This window comes from Bos javanicus, chromosome 13 (assembly GCF_032452875.1).
Source record: "Bos javanicus breed banteng chromosome 13, ARS-OSU_banteng_1.0, whole genome shotgun sequence".
Taxonomy (NCBI): Eukaryota; Metazoa; Chordata; class Mammalia; order Artiodactyla; family Bovidae; genus Bos; species Bos javanicus.
This window is the reverse complement of record NC_083880.1, coordinates 27656488-27666199: the sequence shown is the minus strand read 5'-3', so window position 1 is coordinate 27666199 and position 9712 is coordinate 27656488.

Here is a 9712-nt window from a genome sequence, read left to right as displayed (position 1 = left end):
TTTATTTCTGTCCTAATTTTAAAGATTTCTTTCCTTCTACTAACCCTGGGGTTCTTCATTTCTTCCTTTTCTAGTTGCTTTAGGTGTAGAGTTAGGTTATTTATTTGACTTTTTTCTTATTTCTTGAGGTATGCCTGTATTGCTATGAACCTTCCCTTTAGCACTGCTTTTACAGTGTCCTACAGGTTTTGGGTTGTTATGTTTACATTTTCATTCATTTCTATGCATATTTTGATTTCTTCTATGATTTGTTGGTTATTCAGCAGTGTGTTGTTCAGCCTCCATATGTTGGAATTTTTAATATGTTTTCTTCTGTGATTGAGATCTAATCTTACTGCATTGTGGTCAGAAAAGATGCTTGGAATGATTTCATTTTTTTTGGATTTACCAAGGCTAGATTTATGGCCCAGGATGTGATCTATCCTGGAGAAGGTTCCATGTGTGCTTAAGAAAAAGGTGAAATTCATTGTTTTGGGGTGAAATGTCCTATAGATATCAGTTAGGTCTAATTGGTCTATTGTATCATTTAAAGTTTGTGTTTCCTTGTTAATTTTCTATTTAGTTGATCTATCCATAGGTGTGAGTGGGGTATTAAAGTCTCCTACTGTTATTGTGTTTTTTTTAAATTTCCCCTTTCATGCTTGTTAGCATTTGTCCTACATATTGCGGTGCTCCTATGTTGAGTGCATACATATCTATAATTGTTATATCTTCTTGGATTGATCCTTTAATCATTATGTAGTGTCCTTTTTTGTCTCTTTTCACAGCCTTTGTTTTAAAGTCTATTTTATCTTATGTGAGTATTGCTACTCCTGCTTTCTTTTGGTCTCTATTTGCGTGGAATATCTTTTTCCAGCCCTTCACTTTCAGTCTGTATGTGTCCCTGGTTTTGAGGTGGGTCTCTTGTAGACAATATATATAGGGGTCTTGTTTTTGTGTCCATTCAGCCAGTCTTTGTCTTTTGGTTGGGGCATTCAACCCATTTAAGTTTAAGGTAATTATTGATAAATATGATCCCATTGCCATTTAATTTATTGTTTTGGGTTCGAGTTTATACACCCTTTTTGTGTTTACTGTCTAGAGAAAATCCTTTAGCGTTTGTTGGAGAGCTGGTTTGGTGGAGCTGAATTCTCTCAGCTTTTGCTTGTCTGTAAAGCTTTTGATTTCTCCTTCATATTTGAATGAGATCCTTGCTGGGTAATCTGGGCTATGGGTTATTTTCTTTCATCACTTTAAGTATTTTCTGCCATTCCCTCATGGCCTGAAGAGTTTCTATTGAAAGATCAGCTGTTATCCTTATGGGAATCTCCTTGTGTGTTATTTGTTGTTTTCCCCTTGCTGCTTTTAATATTTGTTCTTTGTGTTTGATCTTTGTTAATTTGATTAGTATGTGTCTTGAGGTGTTTTGCCTTGGGTTTATCCTGTTTGGGACCCTCTGGGTTTCTTGGACTTGGGTGATTATTTCCTTCCCCATTTTAGGGAAGTTTTCAACTATTATCTCCTCAAGTATTTTCTCATGGTCTTTCTTTTTGTCTTCTTCTTCTGGGACTCCTATGACTCGACTGTTGGGGCGTTTAACATTGTCCCAGAGGTCTCTGAGATTGTCCTCATTTCTTTTAATCCATTTTCCTTTTTTCCTCTCTGATTCATTTATTTCTACCATTCTATCTCCTATTTCACTAATCCTATCTTCTGTCTCCATTATTCTATTTGTTCCCTCCAGAGTGTTTTTGATCTCATTTATTGTATTATTCATTATATATTGATTCTTTTTAAATTTCTTCTATGTCCTTGTTAAACCTTTCTTGCATCTTCTCAATCCTTGTCTCCAGGGTATTTATCTGTGATTGCATTTTGTTTTCAAGATTTTGGATCATTTTCACTATCATTATTCAGAATTCTTTATCAGGTAGATTCTCTATCTCTTCCTCTTTTGTTTGGTTTGGTGGGCGTTTATCCTGTTCCTTTACCTGCTGAGTATTCTTCTGTCTCTTCATCCTGTTTATATTACTGTGTTTGGGGTTGCCTTTCTGTATTCTGGTAGTTTGTGGAGTTCTCTTTATTGTGGAGTTTCCTCACTGTGGGTGGGGTTGTACAGGTGGCTTGTCAAGGTTTCCTGGTTAGGGAAGCTTGGTGTTTTGGTGGGTGGGGCTGGACTTCTCTCTGCAGTGTAATGAAGTGTCCAGTAATGAGTTATGAGATGTCAATGGGTTTGGAGTGACTTTGGGCAGACTGTATATTGAAGCTCAGGGCTATGTTCCTGTGTTGCTGGAGAATTTGTGTGGTATGCCTTGCTCTGGAACTTGTTGGCTCTTGGGTGGTGCTTGGTTTCAGTGTAGGTATGGAGGTGTTTGATAAGTACTTGCCGATTAATGTTCCCTGGAGTCAGGATTTCTCTGGTGTTCTCAGGATTTGGACTTAAGCCTCCTGCTTCTGGTTTACAGTCTTATTTTTACAGTAGTCTTAAGACTTCTCCATGTATACAGCACCATTGATAAAATATCCTGGTTAAAGATGAAAAGTTTCTCCACAGTGAGGGACACCCAGAGAGGTTCACAGAGTTACATAAAGAAGAGAAGAGGGAGGAGGGAGATAGAGGTGACCAGGATGAGATGAGGTGGAATCAAAAGAGGAGAGAGCAAGCTAGCCAGTAATCACTTCCTTATGTGCGCTCCACATCTGGACCGCTCAGAGATGTTCATGGAGTTATACAAAGAAGAGAAGAGGGAGGAAGGAGACAGAGATAGCCAGGAGGATAAAGGGGGAATCAAAAGGAGAGAGAGATCCAGCCAGTAATCAGTTCCCTAAGTGTTCTCCACCGTCTGGAACACACAAAGAGATTCACAGAGTTGGGTAGAGAAGAGAAGGGGGAGGGAGGAGATAGAGGCGACCTGGTGGAGAAAAAGGAGAGCCCAAAGGGGGAGAGAGCAGTCAAGCCAGTAATTTCACTCCGAAGTAAAAATGGGTACTGAATATTGGGTTCTTAAAAGTACAAAATTGATAAAAAATACCAAAAAGCAAAGATTAAAAATCTAGAGTAGAGGTTGGGTTTTCAAAAATATAATATTAAAGAAAAATAGAGAAAAAAAAGCCAAAGTCACAATAAGTGTAACATTTATATATATGCAGTTTGCTTTAAAAAATAGGGTCTCTCTTTTTTTTTAAATAGTAGGTTATTAAAATGAAAATGAAAGGAGTAATAGAGGACTTAAAAATTTAAAAAGAATTAAAGAATGATAGTAAAAATATATCTAGGACTTTCTCTGGTGTTGTTGTGGGCAGTGTGGGGTCAGTTCATTTTTGGATAGTTCCTTGATCTGGCTTATATTTCTCAAGATCTATAGGCCCCTTCCTATGTAGTGGGTAATATCTACAGGGTTTTAATCTATTGCACCTGTCATTTCCAAGGAGGGTCCCTCTGTTTTAGCTTCTTTTGTTTTCTGGTCTCTTCAGTGTCTAATTTCCACCCTGACACAAGGGGGCTGTGGTGGACACTTTTTTAGGCTCATTTGTTCAGTTGTGCTGTGGGAGGGAGGGGCGCTGCAAACAAATAACACTGTCGTGTGCTTGCAGTGTCTCGACCACAATGGGTTTGCCCCGCTCATGGCGTGTATCCTTTCCCTGTCTGCACAGCTTAGGCTCTAGGTTGCTCTGCCAGGGACTGTCTGAGGTCGGCCCTGGGCTGCATGCACCTCTCAGGTCTAAGCTGCTCAGGTTCAGGCATTCCGGTAGTCCTCAGAGGCGCAGACTCAGTTGGGCCTGCGTTTTGTGCCCTTCCCAGATCAGAGCAGCTCAGGTGACCAGGTGTTTGGTGAGCGCGGTCACTGCGACTTATCACCTCCCCCGTCCCTGCCGCTCGGTTTTCTGGGTGTACAACTGGCGCACCTTCTCAGCTGGATGTTGACCGTCCAGAATCCCAAGAAATCTTGGTTAGCAACGAAGCCTGCTTGCAGTTTGGTAGATAATGCCTCTCTGGGGCAGTGATTGTCCCCTTCCGGCTCTGGCTCCCCTCGCCTGCCCCAGCCTGCAGCCGTCTAGCTCTGCTCAGTCCTTTGTTCTGTGAGCAGACCTGATGGTGTCTTAGGTTATGGCTTTTCACATGGTAGTTATCCCACAGTCTGGTTTGCTATTCCAAGTTAGTTCCCTCAGATTGCCCTTGGGGCATTCAGGCCTGGTCCTTACTCTAAGAAATGCAGCCCGCGCCTCCCTGCCCAGCCACCGCTTGCTAGTGGCGAACGCAGGCGTCTGTGCTGCTTCTTTGCTTGGGGAGTTACCGTTGGGCATGTAATCTGTGGTTTTTAATTATTTATTTATTTTTCCTCCCGGTTATGTTGCCCTCTGTGGTTCCAAGGCTTGCCACAGACTCGGCAGTGAGTGTTTCCTGGTGTTTGGAAACTTCTCTCTTTTTAAGACTCCCTTCCCAGGAGGGAGCTCCATCCCTACCTCTTTTGTCTCTGTTTTTATGTTTTATATTTTTTCCTACCTCCTTTCGAAGACAATGGGCTGCTTTTCTGGGTGTCTGATGTCCTCTGCCAGCATTCAGAAGTTGTTTTGTGGATTTTTCTCAGCGTTCAAATGTTCTTTTGATGAATTTGTGGGGGAGAAAGTGGTCTCCCCATCCTATTCCTCTGCCATCTTAGGACCACCCCCCTAAATGCATTTTAAATGAAAATATACCAAAATACTATTGGTACTAATTTTGGATGATGGAATTATCTCTAAACTTTTTAACTTTCTCTGCTTTTCTTAACTTTTTTGATACTTTAAAAAATACTTTTATAACAAGATTTTTGTGTTAAAAATATCAAGTGAAATCTAACAATTGGAAGAAGTCATATTGCTGAAAGAGGAGTAAGTGAATAAATTTGGGGTTCTTTTTAGTTTAGGATCAATAAACAAACAAACAAAAAAAACAGCAGCAACAAATATCTGTCTCTATTCTGATAAAGGAAAATGAAATATCAAAGAATTTCCAAACTTGGAAGTTATAAACTTCAAGTCAGTTCTTACTTAGTGAAATCATACTTCTTGAAGAAAATGGTGGTCTTAATTCCCACTGAAATGCTTATTACAGGAAAACAACCTTATGACTATGAAAGACAAAAGTGGGCAGAGGAAGTATTGAATCATTGTGTTGTAGTCACAGAGTGGAGAAAAATGCCATTTCTTGACTTAATGTTGCCTTCATTTAAAATAAGACTATATTTTTTTTAGCTGTAAGGTACAAATTTGCAAAAATAAACTATTGATTTGCTACCTATCCTCTGTGATAAAACACAGAGATTGATGTGAAGATTCAGTGATTTTTCAGAAGTGTAAATTGTGAAGATAATAAATCTTTCCATCAAATTAGTGGTAAATGAGCCCAAAGCCCAGGTAGTGATTAATTATTGTAATGACTTCCTGCTTTTTGCGCACCCTCTCTCCTCACTTGGAGTTGACCACTGAGTCCCTTAAAAGATTGGAGCTCACAATGAAGCTTCTATGCATTTCTGGACCTTTGTCATGCTGGCACATAGGTCATTCTCCTTTAGGAAGGATGAGGAGGCTGGAAAGCAATTGTCTCAAGGGAGAGGGGAAATATTCAAACCTGAGCTGTCCAAGCATTAGTGCAAAGTACACTTGGCTGTGAACTCAGGGTCTAACAGAGGCAGAAGCAGGTCTACAAGCCCTTCTGTCACGTCTGTCCCAGCAGGTGTCACTCACAGGCCTTTCCATCATCTAGTGAACGTTGAGCTGACCCTCCACCTAGTGAATCTTCATTTCTTCTGCATCTTTAGGCTTTGAGGAATGATACACTGATTTACAGAGGCGTTTGTTAACTCTTCATTCTCCAGCCCCTTGAGCTTCAGACTTGAGTAAGTGTTGGGAGGGAAGGTTAGTTATGTGCTGAGGACCTTGAGTCTCCTGTTTTTCTAAAAATCTCCACAACCACCAACAGCTCTGCTGGTTCCTCAGCAGCAGCATCTTCCTGGTCCAAGGCCAGAGCCTCAGTCAGAATTATTAGTGGACCCCAAGAAAAAGCAGTCACTGGTTCCCTCAACAGGCTTGTCATCCAGTTTTTTTTTTTTTTTTTCTGTTCATAATGGTCAGACTGCTGAATCTTGATAAATTTCCTCCCTCTTATAAACAGTTCTTTATAACAATTCTCAGCTTCCTGCCCTATACAAGAAATTGTGACTCTCTGAAGATTAAAAAACAAACACACACACAAACTGAATGTCAGCTCATTTTTCTTCAGCTCTGTTTTCCCCTGCTCTCAAATCCAGGAGTGGCCTCTGAAATAGGCTTCCATAGCATCCTCAGGACCTGGAGCTCCACTGATAGTGTTGTAGGAAGGGGAGGCCCTCCTTCAGGGCCCCAGGAACGGGCTGTTGTCTAACACTCGGAAAAGAATTGTCCAAGGAGACACGTGCTGACAAAGCAAGAGATTTTATTGAGAAAGGGCACCCGGGTGGAGAGCAGTAGGGTAAGGGAACCTAGGAGAACTGCTCTGCCATGTGGCTTGCAGTCTTGGGTTTTATGGTGATGGGATTAGTTTCCAGGTGGTCTTTGGCCACTCATTCTAATTCAAAGTCTTTCCTGGTGGTGCATGCATCGCTCAGCCAAAATGGATGCTAGCGAGAGGGATTCTGGGAAGTGGACAGACACGGGATGTCTCATTTTGACCTTTCCCGAACCCTGCCGGTTGGTGGTGGCTTATTAGTTCCATATTCCTTACCAGGATCTCCTGTCATAAAACAACTCATGTGAATGGTTACTAAAGGGCCTGGCCAGGGTGGGCAGTTTCAGTGTGCTTCCCCTAGCAATAGAGCCAACTGTGTATTTGGGGGGCCACTGAAAAAGGAAAACGAAGAACCCTTTGTTCAAAAATGATTCACAGCAGCAGAGCGTAAACCTCCCAAAGGTGAGGATCATTTGGAAGCGTGCACAAAGTTCACCCCTCACCCCTGGCCTGGTCACTGGATTCTGGAAATACTAAGCCAACTAAATAAATTGACTTCAGCTCTCCTTCACATTTTGAATATTATAACTCATTGTTACAATTGAAGAGGTGTAGGATATATCTCATGTATTTGCAAAGAAACTATCATTTATTCCTCCCTATCATTTATTCTTCTGCCAGTTTATACCTAATATTTTGATTTTACCTTTTGCAAGCATGGAGCTATTGATTAAAATGAGCAAGGATAAGTTTTTAATACTATGTCTGGGATGATTTATATCTTTTACCACCATCCCCACTTATTGACCAAGGAAGTATTAAAAGTGTTAGTCCCTAAAGGAATGGGAATAAAATCTTCAAAATATCAGAATATGCAGCTATGAAATGATGCACATATGAGGGAACTCTGGAGGCATCTGTATTTCATCAACTCTTTGCCTTACTCTGGAAGGATCTCCTTGGTAATTTCTCTAATTTATGGTTACAGTTGTCCACATTTTGTAGGCTGCTAATGTCAGCATTCTGACTACAGATGCCTCATGCTTTCAACAACTGACAGAGGCTTTCACTGCTCAAGCACTAAATTGCACTAATCTGTGAGATAATAAAATGTGCTAAATGGCACACAGCTTGATCTATTTGCATAATTCTTTGAAATGCTTCATGTCTTTTAAAAATCTTAATGGAAAACATCTTGCATTTCCTTATTAGGGTTTTCTCCTTATTTGTATTAAGCACAGGAACTGCAACTTATAAAGTTGCAGTTATAAAGATGTTGGGACCCATTTGCAGGAAATAAGCCACTGAAGAAAACCCTGTAACAAAGACCTTCTTGAGCTTCTAAAATTAAGAACAGTTAGAGAGGACCCAAGGCTCATCCTCCTTATGTGATTCCAACACTACAGTTTAGTAGTCTCTGAATTTATGACACTGAAATACTTGAATGAAGCTTAAAAAAAATATCTCTAATGCTGAAAAGGCTGTGTTTATCACTACAATGTAAAAATTAGTGGTTAACTATTTGAAGTTAAATAATTTAATAACCTTTAAATAGCCATGCCTCCCATGAAAACCTTAAACAAATAGGGTTGTTGTTGTTCAGTCTCTGAGTCATGTTGAACTGTTTTTGTGGCCCCATGAACTGTAGCCCATCAGATTCCTCTGTCCATGGGATTTTCCAGGCAAGAATATTGATGTGGATTGCTAGTTCCTTCTCCAGGGGATCTTTCCAATCCAAGGATCAAACCTGCATCTCCTGCATTGTCAGCTGTGTTCTTACCACTCAGCCACCTGGGAAGCCCAAGCAAATAGTGTTAGAAGAAAACAATCACCAATTCATGTGTGGGTCCTGGTATAAAGGCTGTTTATTTGTAGTGCTGGGGATTGTTAAGAACAGAGCAGAGAATTAGAAAATTGCCTTGGATCAGGTTTCTCTCTAAGAACAATTTTCTCTGTATCACAGAAAATCATGATGTCAACTTGGCATGAACATCTCCAGTTGACCAAAACCTGGTCATCTCAGCATATGAGATTTTAAAATGCCTGCACAAAATAAGATGTCTGATATGCACTGGTATAGAGAACTGAATAGAGATCAGGAATTTTCTTATGCCATTTCTTAGCTTCAGTCAGTATTTGAAAACGTTTTAGGTGGAAGGTTGGAGTGATGTGTATATCTACAGACATTTACATTGATACAGAAATATAGTTCATAAACTAAAGCAAACTTATTTTTTATAAAAGCTATGGTATTCTCCCTATATTGATTTTACTCCATGATAAGAGGTGCACTATATAGAATTAATCAGCTACAAATAATTTTTTTCCTTTAGGTAATAATTTGAGCAGCGCCCCCTCCCTTTCTGACCTTCAAGGACTCTTTCTGCCCATGTGCAGTCAGGAAGGTCTCCTTGACTTCAAGAAGGTGAAATATGTAGTCTTTTATCTCTTATCTGGGCAGAGCTCAACTTCCCTCTTGCTTCTCATCTTGGAGTATCTGTGCGCAGGGGACAGCCTCCGGGTATTCAGACTGAGTCCTATCTATCTCCTGTCTCAACGGGAAATATCTTTACCCGTGAAATGCTCTGGGTATTACTTGTTGATTTAGTTGAAGTCAGGTGCTTAAGTGATCACCCAGTATACTGAGTACTTAAATGGAAGGCTTAGAAAATGCTAAAGTAAAAAAAAAAAAAAAAAGAAAATGCTAAAGTAAAGATAAATCATCTGCAGGGCTCATCGCATAAACTATAGATGGAAAAGTGTTATTAGTGAAGAGTGGTTTTAAAAATATTTAATTGCTGATGATACAATTTAAAGTTTTTGATCTTTTCTTTATGAAGGATGTTATACATTTACTTCACGATAGAGTTTTTGTGTGTGTGTTGCAGTTTGTTAATAGCTTATTTAATTGTTAAAAGATTTTCATAAAAATAATACAGGAAAACATTTGAACTTTGTAGAACACCCAGTATTACTAATTTGTCAGTCAACTACCATTTAAAAAGTGAATCAATTTCTTTAAATAGTTACACATTACTAAAAAATATCATAAATCTTTATGGATTTAAAAAATTAAAATTTCCCTAATTTTTACACATTTATTAGAAAAAAAACATAATCACTTAGTTTAATTAAAATCATAATTCCAATATATGCTCTCTTAACAGCTTTAGCATCTTAAAAGAAGTAATTATAAAACTGATTGTAATATTTACAGTGACAGTCTAAAATATTACTTACAAATATTATTTATAAATGCCACTAATC